Below are 13,424 nucleotides of genomic sequence, written 5' to 3' on the forward strand. Positions count from 1 at the left end.
TGACATATTGGTTCTCTTCTGGAGAACGAGACATTCTCTGTTTGCAAACAGCGGCGAATAGGAACGTCGTCCCTCTTTGCAGATAGAGAAGGGTAGGTAATGCAGACTTTTGTCCCCGTTGTAATCCGTCATGCCTACTTTTCTCCCCACTGATTGTTTGAAATCGATTAATAATCGATTGTTGCTCTTTGAGATCTTCCCTGTCCACAAACAGAGACGAATAGGAATATTCTGTTTCCTTTATGGATAGCGAAGGGCAGGTAATGCAGACATTTGTCCCCGTTGTAATCCGTCATGCCTGTTTTTCTCCCCACTGATTGTTTGGTTGCCTGGACATTGTTGTTCCAGGAATTGTTTCGTTTGAGGTATTTTCTACTTGCAAACAACGTGGAATAGAAATATTCTGTCTAGTCTTTGCAAGTAGTAAAGGGTAGGTTATGCCCCTTTGTGTATTCGTCAGTCCTACCCACTCCCCACTGTTTGGTTATTTGGGGGGTAGCTCGCATGGTCCGCCCAGGAGACTACCCTTATGGAGGACATATGCTCCCCGCTCATGGGCCATTTAGTGGAAGTAGACCATCTGGTCCGTCCAGGAGGCTACCCTAGTAAGTGGAAGTACATCGCTTGGTCTGTCCAGGATGATACCCTAATGAAGGAATATATGTTCCCCTTTTGATCGATAATCTCGTTCCACCCCGGACCATTTATTGGAGGGAACTCGTCTGGTCCGTCCAGAAGTACCCCCTAGTGAAAAGGACACATAAAAAATATGAAGTGATCATCGTTCCCTATTAACAGAAAACTTTAGCTCGAAACACGCTAAGGAAAAGAAGGTAAAATAAAAAGAAATCAGGCTAAGTCAGTAACCCCCTGATGAGCTTTTGACTTCACTAAAAATAAGAAACATTAGAAATAGTTCGTAATAAGAAATATAAAATGGCGAAAAGTTTGACAGCAAAAATAGCCACGAGGTAGCTAGGCTTCACTGCCTATTCCTGCTCCCAACATGTCTGCCTCATTGCCCACCACGCCCAAATAACGGTCACACGAAATAGAAACAATTCAATAGGTACCTACCCCCATTCCGGAAGCTCCCGAAGTGCAACAGGTCCGCGGTTACGCCCATCCGGAGGGCGAGGCCTCGAGGCATGCGGGGCTCGCCTGGCCGCGGTCAGTAGGAGATGCTGGTGGGCAGGCGGCCCAAAGAATAATAAGGACCTCTCCACCTTTCCCTCTTCTGCCGCCCTGCAGGCCGCGGGGAGAGAGGGGGCTGTCTTGCCTCGGCCACCGACCACCTCTCTCTCTCTCCCGATCCGGCCTTCGTCGAAGGTCGAAGCCAAAGCGAGGATGGCGGCATTTCTTTGTGCTATAATGGCCGCAACTACACCCAACGCCTGACAGTTGCAGGTAGTCCCGCCACATGCCATCGCCTGGATAGTTACAGGTAGTCCCGCCACATGCCGACGTCTGGACAAGCGCAAGTAGCCCCGCCACATGTCCACTCCTGGAGAGTTGGAGGTAGTCCCGCCACCTGTCAAAAAGGAAGGGGGGGGAGGAGCCAAGATGGCGACCGGAGCGGACGGGTAGATTCCCGGCTCCGCCAGCCCTTGTTTGCCGTGCAGCTATCCTGACTTTGATCCTGGCGCACTTAGCGGTGGATTGTAGGCGGAACGGCGCTGATCCCGGCGGTGCTTCTCTGGAACCCCTACCCGCCCGGCGACCGAAGATATCCGTCTCCTGCTCCTGATCCCGGACCCCGCCTGCGAGTGCTCCTCCTGTTGTGCCTTGGAGACCGGCTGCCGGCCGGAGTGCTCCGCCGGCACTGGTTGCTGTAAAACCGGCGTTACCCTTGTCCCGGCCGCACGAGAGGACGAGAGACGGCGTGGAAACAGGGCTGTACTTGTGGCACTGCTGCTCCCATCGCAGCGGCGCCTTTGCTCAAGACTGCAGGTACGGGAAGAAGACTGTCCGGCCATTTTGGGTCGTACCTCCCGCAAGACTCTTTGTCTTGTCAGCGGATACCACCGAAGGGCGCCTCACAGGGGTGGCATAACTTTTGGGCGCAGTGTATGGTGCTCGGCTTACGGCTGCGGGGTATTACGCCGGTGCTCTTTCTACTCTGGTGACCGTCGCCTGGCCGGTCACGGTGGCTGTGTGCGCCGCCATGCTGGGCGGGGATATTTGCTTGCCCATGCTGGTGACCGGTACTGCCCTGCCTACAGGAGAGCCCGACACTCGAGGGATCCCCCTGGGACACGAGGCCCAGGGGTTACAGTCTGCTATCTCCCTTGGCGCCGTCCTGCGAGCCCTGCGGGACCTCCGTACAGAAATCCGCAACTGCCACCGGGAATTGGGAGACAGTCTGGATCACACTACATCTACGCTGCGGTGGGGCACTCCTGATCTGGTACCCGGTTGCTGCCTGCCAAAACCTGCACTGTGTGGGGCGCCGGCGCTTTCTCCTGACTGCTGCACGGCTGAACTCGCTGCTTTTTCCATCGACGCCCAGGATCACCAGCCAGACGCCTCTACTCGAGACACTTTGTTTCCCCTCCCGGCATTGTGTGCAACATTGTGGCCGGATTTTACATTGCTTTTGCCTCGAGAACTGTCTGCTGCGCTACAGTTGCCTTTTCCTCCTGCGCTGTGCCATTTGCCTACTTGGTTTATTGTATCGCATACTTTTGGTGCTCTTGTGGGACAGACTGTGGCTTGGGACGGGAACCCTGCTGACTCATCGGGGCCATTTTGGGTTTTCTTCATGTTGTCGTCCTTCCTCTCGCTGCTCTACTCCTTTGTTGTGTGGGGGGCGGACCGCCTCTGGGGAGCGCGTCTGGGGGAGTGTCCTCGGTCGGGCCAGGGCTAGACTGTTTTTCTGCGGTTGGAGGCTGGGCGGGTGGACTAGGGTTTGGGACTGTATCCTGTTTAATTCAGTGACCGCTGTGCCATAATACTTCGCTCCTGTATTGTTTTAATGTTTGCTGTTTATCCTGCATTTGGGGTGGAAGATGCACTGGGGGCTGGCGGAGACCGGGTAGCCTGATATTAATGCTCCTCCCCTCCATTTCCTTGTCTTTGGGAGTGAAGATTAGGGCGTCCTTTTCTCTCTCTCTATAACATATGGCGCGTTTTTCTTTCTTCTTATTCCTTCCTCTTTCTTCTAAATTTCGGGTTTATGGGGCGACAGACACACTGCTGGGGGGGGGGGCAGGCCGTAGCCTCCGCATGCGTGTAGGGTGGGGGGTTAGTAGTTAGAACTTCGACATTATTTCTATGGAAGTCTTCTTTTATTCCTATTTTTTATTTTCACCTTTGGTCTGGGTCCATGTCTAGTTCACTGGGGGTTAGGTAGCGGCGGGAATTGAGTGGCGCGTGCGAGGGGGTCTTCTACTTGACTCTGAGGATGGCTGCCTTACGGCCCGGGGGGAACATGTTGGTTGATGTAAAACTCCTGTGTATATGCTTGCAATTATGGGTATGCTCCTCCCGCATGGATCCTTCTTTATTTTCTTTTACACCATTTGGACAGTACGACTTGTCTCAATACTTGCATTAAGAAAACTTTTAAAATTAACCTTCATTGATTCTGGGACGTGGTATTGCAGTACCTGTTATGTACTCTTATTGCTTGCTTAACTGAGGTGTGATACTACGTCGCCGTAATGTTGTACTAGTGCTCAACTGTTCTCGTGGCCGGCCGACTGGTTGTAGGCCCGTACTTGTACTGATTCATTGCACAATAAAGGTTTTCAAAAATTTAAAAAAAAAAAAAAAAAAGGAAGGGGGGGGCTGTCTTGCCTCAGCCGCCGACCACCCCCCCCCCCATCTTCAATAGCCAGCACGGCCAATATCGAAGCGACGGAGCCGAGGAACGGCGCGGGGTCGCTGGAAGGGGGAGGTGACGCGAACGAGCCTCCCCCACCTCCCTCCAGGTGGAGGCTTCCAGCGACACCCCAATGCTCTTACTTAAAGAGGGTCAACATCGAAAAGTGGTCTTTTGCCCAGGACGGGCACGCACCCCATGCCTTCTCTCCTCAACCTTGAAGATTCTATGAGAGCCGGGGGGCACCCCGATCCCTCCGCATGGGCGCCCCCGCCCCCCTCACTGGGAACCGCGACATCGGTGCACTCCTGCCGGCACCAGCCTCAGTTTGGAAATGGCTAAAATGCAGCCACGGCACAGACTTGTTCAGTTCCGGAGGAACACCAGAATGACCCGGTAGGAAAATTGTTGCCGCCCTCTCCGCTCTTTGACTGTTGTTAGACTGTTACCACATTGTGCAAAACTTTTTGAACTACCAATGGGAGGTTCTGGTCCAACCACGAGTCATTGGAGACATTCTGACTGTGCTGGAACCAGCATGACCCCACCCAAAATGGCGCCAACACAAAATGAGACTTTTCAAATAAACCTTGTTGCACCCTGATTGCGCAGCTTTTTGTCCCGAGATATATATGCAGTTTTTTGGATAATGAAAGTAGATATGAAGGATATTGAGTATGTGATTGGACAATGAACTGACTTAGGGTGGGTACAGATTATGATTTGGGAAATGAATTGGTGTAATTTAGATAAAGAATGAGTATTGGATAATGAATTTATGAATTAATTAAAACTGAATTCTTGACATGCATCATGCTTGCTCTGTAGGGAAGTTTGATACGATTTGTTTGCACTGCTGCACTTTATGCAATGAACTGCCACCAACTTCGTTCTTCTTACGTACAGTTCCGATCTGCTCCGTGGCCGGTCCACTGGGTTATAGGCCTGTATTTATACATCAACCCTCTTTATTAAAAGTATTTTTGAAAAAGAAAGCATGGTTGTAGCAGTTGCATTAATGAGTTTTGGATGTTTTACTACGACGAGCGAAGAATAAGTATGATGAAAGTTGAAGGTTAAAAAGGACCAGATATTTAGCAAACTGTATTATGTGTCACAGGCGGCTGGGAAAATGCTTTAGACGCACTTAAATCGACACCACAGAAATGCCACCTGACCGCTACCCTTGCACCCAACCAGAGGGGTTGTGACCAAGTAACTCATGTAGATACCCAGATCATTAATGGTTATATGTCTGACATTACTGGTGCCTCTGGGCTTAAACGCCAAGATGGTAAAGAAATGCAGTACGTGGAGATAGGTCGAGTATGTGGTAGGTAAAAGCATTTTCGGATTTATGCGCGCTGATGTGTTTTGAATGCTGCACCCCCCCCCCTTTTTTTCTTTCTCCTCCCTTCTGCAGGTCGCGTCAGAACGTCGGCTGAAGTATGGGAGAGCGATGGTCGAACCACCGACGAAAAGGGAAGGAGGGAATATGTGCATAGTCCTTATGACGATAAGTTTAAAAAAAAAAAAAAAAGACGTAGACTTAAACATGACTGTTCCTCCTTAGAACATAGAGACTGGGAGGATGGACTGACATAGAAATTTGACGGGTACTGTATGACGAAAATTGACTCGAAATGACACGTTAGATAATGTAACTAGACGTTTGACTAGGTAGGGAAAGGACAGAGGAAAGTGTGTAGGTAAGGGTTACCACGGCACCACCCGTCTGGGAAGATAGAAATGTTGCTGATGTTCAAAATGCACTGCCCCCTTTCTCACACTCTTATAGATATAGCCAAGCTGTCCGACCGTTCTCCCGATCAATGCTTGCCGTTGCCTCAGCCTGGAGAACTTCCCACCAAAGGAAGGAACTGAAAAATGGTTTAAGATCCAACCATGGGTAAATAGCGCGACCAGGTTAATTTCTGATCGACTAACCGAGGTGTAAGTATTGGCAATTGAGAACGCTTGCAGAGATAACAAGCGAGAAGGAAAAGGAGGGAAGGGTAGAAAGAGCTAAGCACATAGATAAATAGGATAGTAAAGATACGTAGGATATAATATGGATTTTGTTGGCCACCTGTTGTTTTCTGTTTTGTCGTGAATGTCTTATATATGTAATACATGTGCTGTCTTCCTTGTCTGAGTTTGTGTGTATGTAATGTACGGATTTATGTCTTCCCTCTGTCTGTATTTGCGTGTTGCCTGACCTTTGCTGTTCTGTGTTGTGAGCGCACTAAATGACCTATTTTCGTACACGTCTCTCTCTCTCTCTCTCTCTCTCTCTCTCTCTCTCTCTCTCTCACCACCTCTCTACATGTCATACGTGTACCGAATGGCTCGTTTAGATTGCGGACGACTCCCACTCTCTATGAGAGTCTCCCTATTTTCTATCCCTCTTCGTGGTAAAATTGTGCCCCACCGGCACCGGTTTGATTGGATACTTATTGAACGCGAAGGTGTTCAGCGAAATTGACCGAAACTAAAATGATTGCATCTCGCCATATTACTACCTCTCCTTTCTGCAAAATGAATGAACTTGAATTGGCTGAGAAGGAAAGGACAGGTAAGACGACTAAGGTCCCCCAAATCTGGCCATTTATAGGGGAACTGTATGTCAATGGCACCTTATTTCTGTTCATCAGAGACGAACGCCAGCGCCTAGATTGACCCCCAACGTCCAGATTGCCCCACCCCCTTTGCACCCAAGCGCGAATACCCGAAGAATCCCCGCCCCACTTGATTGACCCCAGCTGCTGTCCTGGATATAAACATGATGACCATGAGTAACTGTCGTCCCTCGAGAAAAACCTGTTTTACCCTGACTCTCGATGATAGCGCCCCCGCCCTGTTTGAAAAGGTTAGCCAGCCTTGAAGGGAAATGTTAGACTGTTAAGGCGCAGGTTAGAAAGACGAGTCTCCCTGGAGGCTCCGAAATGTTGAGTTTGATGAAATACACAGTTGATAAGAGTCTGACTTTCCTCCATATGTGACCTGTGTAGACAATGAATAAAACTTGGCATGAACTCAGTAGGAATGCCGACATATGCACTGCTTGGTAAATGAACTTCTGACTGTGACCAATGAGCGTATCTCCCAAGTGCGTTGGATTGAGAGAGGAATTCACATGCATAAATGTCTTCCCCTGACCAGTTCTCTAAAGCTTGTTTTGTACCTATTCAAAGATTCACGATCGCCGAAGGAGAAGGGTCAGATGTGACGTACAGCCCGGTTGCAGATCTTGGGACACGTGTGACCTCGACCAAAGATGGAGCTGCAGAGCAACTAGATACGGGACGAGACCGCAATTCCAACGTGGAGAATGAAAAATGATGGGCCGCCTTGAAGCCCTCCGTCTGCTAACCCACATGTGCCTGGAGTCTCCGTTCCCCTTCTTTGGGCCCGATTGATGGGCCTGCCTGCTTGTTATCTTTTGCTCCCTTGGTCCCTTTTGTGTGTCCCCGGAACTCTGACCCAACTCCGCCCTCCCTCCTATCGACTATTTGAACCACACTCACCCTCTTTTCCACGTGACTTTTTGCCAAAGGGAAGAACTGCATTCAAGTGGAGTAGGGTGTTGCCACGGAAATATAGGTGCCGAGCATAAGGCGCCGCCAAACGGATTGTTTAGGGAACAGGACTGTGGTCTAACAGCAGAGGACTGACCACACCCTGCAACGCGTAAGGATAGAACCGAGCTGGACCTATAGCTCCACCGCCGGTGCTCAACAGCGCCAACGAAAGTACACGGACTAGAGCCTACCAGTGATGGCTCACTGATAAAAAGACACTGTGACGAAGAAATATTGTGTATTGAACTGAATCCCGCTCTCAACTACCTGGTCAAAACTGTTCATTGGTCACATTTTTTAAGTCAGAAAGACTTATGCTATGTAGTGTGCTTAATTGTTAGGAACTCAACGAAATGCAATTTCCTATGTGCTGCATTCTGCCCATCACCTCAACTGTCTATGATTGTACGCCAAAATGCTAGTATCAACGAATGCGAATTCTTCAACGATGCCTGTCTATCTGTAACCCCATCAAATTGCAAAAAAAATGAACGCTGTAATGTAAAAAGGGGCGACTGTGGAAATTGAAGAAATTGATGTACATAAACAGCATTCATTTCCCTTCTTCTCCCACTCCTCTCCATGTGAGCACCATGAATACCGTAAATTATTGACCGTATCACTCTGCCAATAAGAGCCCATACCCATATGCATATGTACAGCCATTCTAGGCACCATGGCCTTTTACCCATTGGAATCCCCGGCTTCCCTCCTGCGCGTACCTTAAACCCCCTCTCTCATGTATAGACCATGAAACCCTCTCCCTCTGCGCGACCATGCTGTGAAAGGCAACCCTTCTGCTTGACCCGCACAAACCTCCCATTCCCTCTTGAAGAGACATCCTTCGCCTTAGCTGACATAGCCCTCCCCAGCTGCACCTGACTGCCCCCGCTCTCTCATGAACGGGTCATAAGACCTCTCTCTCTCTCTATGTGACTCTGTCCCTGTGTCCACCCTGGCTTCCCCCCCCCTTCCTTCTCCTCCCATGGGCAAGTCATAAACCTTCTTCTTCTGCAAGACCCTGTCCTTGGGAGCCACGGCCGCGCCTGACCAACACCTCCTTTCCTTCCATGAATGCCCCTCTGTTGACAAGCCTTCCCTCCGCGCTCGATTGTCCACGCGGCATGAATACCACTCCTTTGATGACCCCTTCCCCCGAGTCCGGCTGACCACACATGTCCGAGGCCATCGCCTGAGCCAGGAGATACCATTTACTGCCCTTATTGTATGAAGTCACTCCTCTTCAAAGGACCCACTATTGATCCTGGCCACCCCACCCCCTGGGCTATGATCAGGCGCACACATCCTAAACTGTTGACGGAACACTCAGCTGCGTGATTACCCTCCCCTCTTATCAGCAGGTCAAGGGTCCCTATTGTGAACACATGTGGGGTAGGATTGACACGAGGATCATGGGGATGTATTTTCCTTGTTACACAATATCATGATTGTAATGCCAAGTGTTCTGTAAAGTATAAAAGACGGAGTCTCAGCTCACTTGTTAGAGCACCTCCTGAAAGACACCGTGTTTCGTGTCCGAAATGACTGGCTCTCCTCATGAGAAATAAACTCCGTTCTTGATTCCTGCTTCCAGCGCCCGTCTCTTGATTTGGTAACTATTCAACATGGGAACTAAGAGGCGGTTTGCGCCAGCGGCCTGGGCATCGGTAGTAATCTGGGCTCCTGTTCCACACCTGGCTATCATAGTGGATAGGTACTTGCACTAAATGGGCAGGGGTTGTGGCCCCACGCCCCGGCCGGCCGCGGACGGGCGCAGACGGGCTTGCCTTAGGCGCACTTCGGCGCGCCTTCGTCGCGCCCGCTGCACGCGCCCGCTGCGCGGTCGCGGACCCACACACATAAGTAGAGGATAGGGGAGGGGCAACTAGAGCGCTGACCTCGCTGCCTAGAGCCCGGAAGTGCTGGGCTCCTCCTCACCCTCCGCAGCAAACTCCCACACTGGGCGTGGCGAAACGGGGCGGGAGTGCAGGAGGTGGAGCGACCCCCCCTGACTAATAATCAGCCCCGGAGAATCAAATACAAGTGAGTCAAGCCCCCCACAATGTCACCATAACATTAGGAACAAACCCGATCGTATGTGTCAATATTTAAAAGCGCTTTAGATCAGTGCGCAGTGCAATAAGTGATAAAATACACATGCAATTGTATCAGCAGTTTTTAAGCTCTTAATCAGCGTGATATACAATAAGTATTTTAAAATGCTCTAACAGCTATGGCGCACAAGCGGATGGAGCCTGCCACTGCCACCGGCTAGCTCTTCCCCACAACTGTGGCCGAGATTCACCTGAGTTAAGTAGGTTCGCCTACAGCGCAACTAGAGCACTGACCTCTCTGCCTAGAGCCCGGAAGTGCTGGGCTCCTCCTGACTCTCCGCAGCAAACGCCCACACTGGGCGCGGCGGAAACGGGGCGGGAGTGCAGGAGGTGGAGCGACCCCCCCGGACTAATAATCAGCCCCGGAGAATCAAATACAAGTGAGTCAAGCCCCCCACAATGTCACCATAACATTAGGAACAAACCCGATCGTATGTGTCAATATTTAAAAGCGCTTTAGATCAGCGCGCAGTGCAATAAGTGATAAAATACACATGCAATCGTATCAGCAGTTTTTAAGCTCTTAATCAGCGTGATATACAATAAGTATTTTAAAATGCTCTAACAGCTATGGCGCACAAGCGGATGGAGCCTGCACTGCCACCGGCTAGCTCTTCCCCACAAAGTCACCTGCTTTAATGAAAACCTTTTTACATGCATGTTTGGAGTCATAGTATCTCTTACCAACACTTTGTGAATTCCGTAAATTCCTTTGAATCTCCTCGGGAGACCAACACACTCTTTTGGGGATAGCCCAACCCACGTTATCCTTAGTAATGGGGGTCCTCCCTCTCAAAAGCACAAAGGGACTGGTACCAGTAGATTCACAAGGAGTTACTCTGAATGACCAAAGATTGTTGATAAGTTGTTTTTTCCATGACATGTCATTTTGATTTGCTAGTTGAATAATTCCTTTAATCACACAATTGAACCTTTCAACTGTACCATTTCCTGCAGGATGATAAACAGAAGTGGTTTTGTGTTTGACCCCATGTTGCAACAGAAATTCTTTAAAAATTGCAGACGTAAATTGTGGACCATTGTCAGATACAATACAATTTGGAAGGCCCTCTCTAAGAAATAGTTTGCGCAAAAACCCCACAACACTTTTTGCTTCCGCATCTTGGACCACTTCTACCTCAGGCCATTTAGAAAAATGGTCTACCAGTACTATAAGGTATAATAGTTCACCCTGCTCTCGAATTGGTCCGCAAATGTCAATACCCAATCTAACCCAGGGCATGGGTGGGCAAGAAAGGGGTAGAAGGGGTGGTCTCAGCGTGTGTTTGGATATGTCTGAATTCTCACAGGCTGCACAATTTCTGACACTCCATTCGATTTCTATGTCAGAACCGGGCCACCAGTATGAATTCCTGACTCTACTCTTGGTTTTTCCTATGCCAAGGTTTTCCTCGTGGCAAATCTCAAGGAGTTTAGCCCCTAAACACTTGGGAGGAACGACCTTGCCATTTCTCAATACCAAAACACCTTCAACTGACAGCTCATCCTCGAGTTCCCAAAATGAACGTAATTGTTCAGGAATATTTTTATTTTCAGGCCAACCCGCTCTTATATACTTCGTCACCTCAAGAAGTACATCATCCACCTCCATTGCTGCTGACCACTCTGCACCAGAAATACATGGTATCGCTTCTGCAATGTTAGCTATGTAAAAAGTGTCAATGTCTGAAACCTGGTCATCCGTGTTGGGCAAGGGTAAACTGCTTAAACAGTCTGCAACCTTGTTTTTAACACCGGGAAGATACTCGACCTCATAGTTAAATTCTAGCAACTTCATGGATATGCGTGACAAGCGTGGGGAAGCAACTTGAAGAACCTTAGTAGAAAGTAACTTTACTAGAGGTTTATGATCACTTCTGAGGGTGATCTTGTAACCCCAAATGTATTGTCTAAAATGATTCAAACCCCATGCACACGCTAGTGCCTCTCTCTCAATCACAGAATACCTTCCTTCAGTGGGTGTGATCGAACGTGAGGCAAATGCTACCGTCACCTCTTTTCCTTCTCCAGTAATCTGTGAAAGCACAGCTCCTAACCCCTTATTGCCAGCATCAGTAGTTACAATGCTGTGGAGAGAGGGGTTGAACCCTTGGAGGGATGGAGCATTACAAATGTCCTCTTTAATCCTAATAAAGGATTCTTCACAAATAGCATTCCACTCAAATTTGCTCTTCTGTTTGGTAAGTTCTCTTAAATGCAACGTTTTAGAAGAGAAATTTCTCACAAATTTGGCATAAAATTCCTAAAGGCCTAGGAATACTCTGACCTCCTCCTTGCTTTTGGGTGAGGGGGCCTCTCTGATAGCTGATAACAGTTCTTTTTTTGGTTTTATGCCACTGCCTTCAATTTCATGTCCCAAATAAGTGACTTTATTGGCAGCAAATTTGCACTTACGCAAATCAGCTGTAAGCCCATGATGTTCAAGCACTCCTAGGACTGTGTTCAGTTTTGCATCATGTTCACCTTTGGTGGCACCTGTTACCATGATGTCATCCTGAAAAACTAGGAGATTCTTTTCCTCCTTAAAAAGTTTGCTCATCAACCTCTGAAACATGGCCGCAGCCGAAGCCAGTCCAAACGGTACCCTCTTAACCACATGGCTGCTGCGGGGATTTTTCCCCAGTGCTGCAAATTGCCATTTTGCTGTTTCCATGACGAGCTCAGCTCGTCATCAGCACACGACACCCGTGGGTGATGACGAGCTGAGCTCGTCATCAGCATCGAAAGGGTTAAACCTAAATCATCCCAAGGGCGTTACAAATGTGGTAAGGCTCCTACTCCTAGGATGTAAGGCCATTTGGTGGTAGGCTGAGCTTAGATCAATAGTGGAGAACCACTTAGCCCCATTGGTATAAGACAGCATTTCACTAATCTTTGGCAAAGGAAATTGATCAACCAAAATGTTCTTATTGAGGTCGCGTAGATCAATACATAGACGGAGCTTGTGTTAGGGATTAGTTAGGGTTTTCCTTTCCGGACTAGTCTTTTTTCCTTCTTTCGCCTTTCCTTTGGTGTCCTTCCTCTGTTTTCTTGTTTTCGGTAACCCCGCCCCCTTTCCCTCCGTGGATTTAGGTCCCCAGCACTTGGGCTCTGTGCTTGGTTTCTTACCTTGTTGGCGTTTTTCGTGAGTCTGGATTTCGAGTCTTCTCGTATTCATCGTGGGTTCTTGTGGGACTTTGTGTGTTCTTGACGCGTCTCGGCTAGAGGAGGCGTTCCGCTACACGAGGCTTCGTGTCAGCCGCCCGGATGGGTGCAACTCCGTTCGTCTCCAAGATCGAGGAAGAACCGGCGGAAACGTAAGAGAGGCGTCCGCTTTGGAAAGCAAGAGAACGTGCTGTTGTCGGATTGGGACTGTGCTCAAGGGTTCTCCTCGCAACCGAGGGAACCGCGGATGCTTTGCCGGGTTCTTAGTGCCCGAGGTATAGAGTAGTTTAGCGCGACCATTTTGGTTGCGTTATTAGACTGTGGCCACAGTGATTTGCATTTATTATTTGATTTAGTAGTGCCTAGTTAGCACTTCTCGTTTTCCGGGGGTTTTTTATGTCAGACGTATGACTTTTTTCCCCTTTCGCCTAGAAAGAGTATTCGAGTATTTTGTCCTTGCTCAGTTACTGGACTTTCGCTCTCCTCGGGACCATCCTGCTATGTTACACAAGTAAGGAGGGGATTGGGGTGTGTTGGTCGTGTTTATTGGGTGAGAATAAGGATTCAGAGGAAGGATCACTGGGCCATACGTTAATGTGTTATTTCTTTTCTGTGTTTCTTTTCTCTCTTGACTGCAGGTTAGAAGACCTTTTCCTATGCAGCTGAAGAGAGTTTGCAGTGGTGTAACATAGAGAGAGGAGTGGCTTTACTCTTTCTTTGTTCTATATTCTCCTACCTTCT

This window comes from Lissotriton vulgaris, chromosome 11 (genome assembly GCF_964263255.1).
Source record: "Lissotriton vulgaris chromosome 11, aLisVul1.2, whole genome shotgun sequence".
NCBI classification, from domain to species: domain Eukaryota; kingdom Metazoa; phylum Chordata; class Amphibia; order Caudata; family Salamandridae; genus Lissotriton; species Lissotriton vulgaris.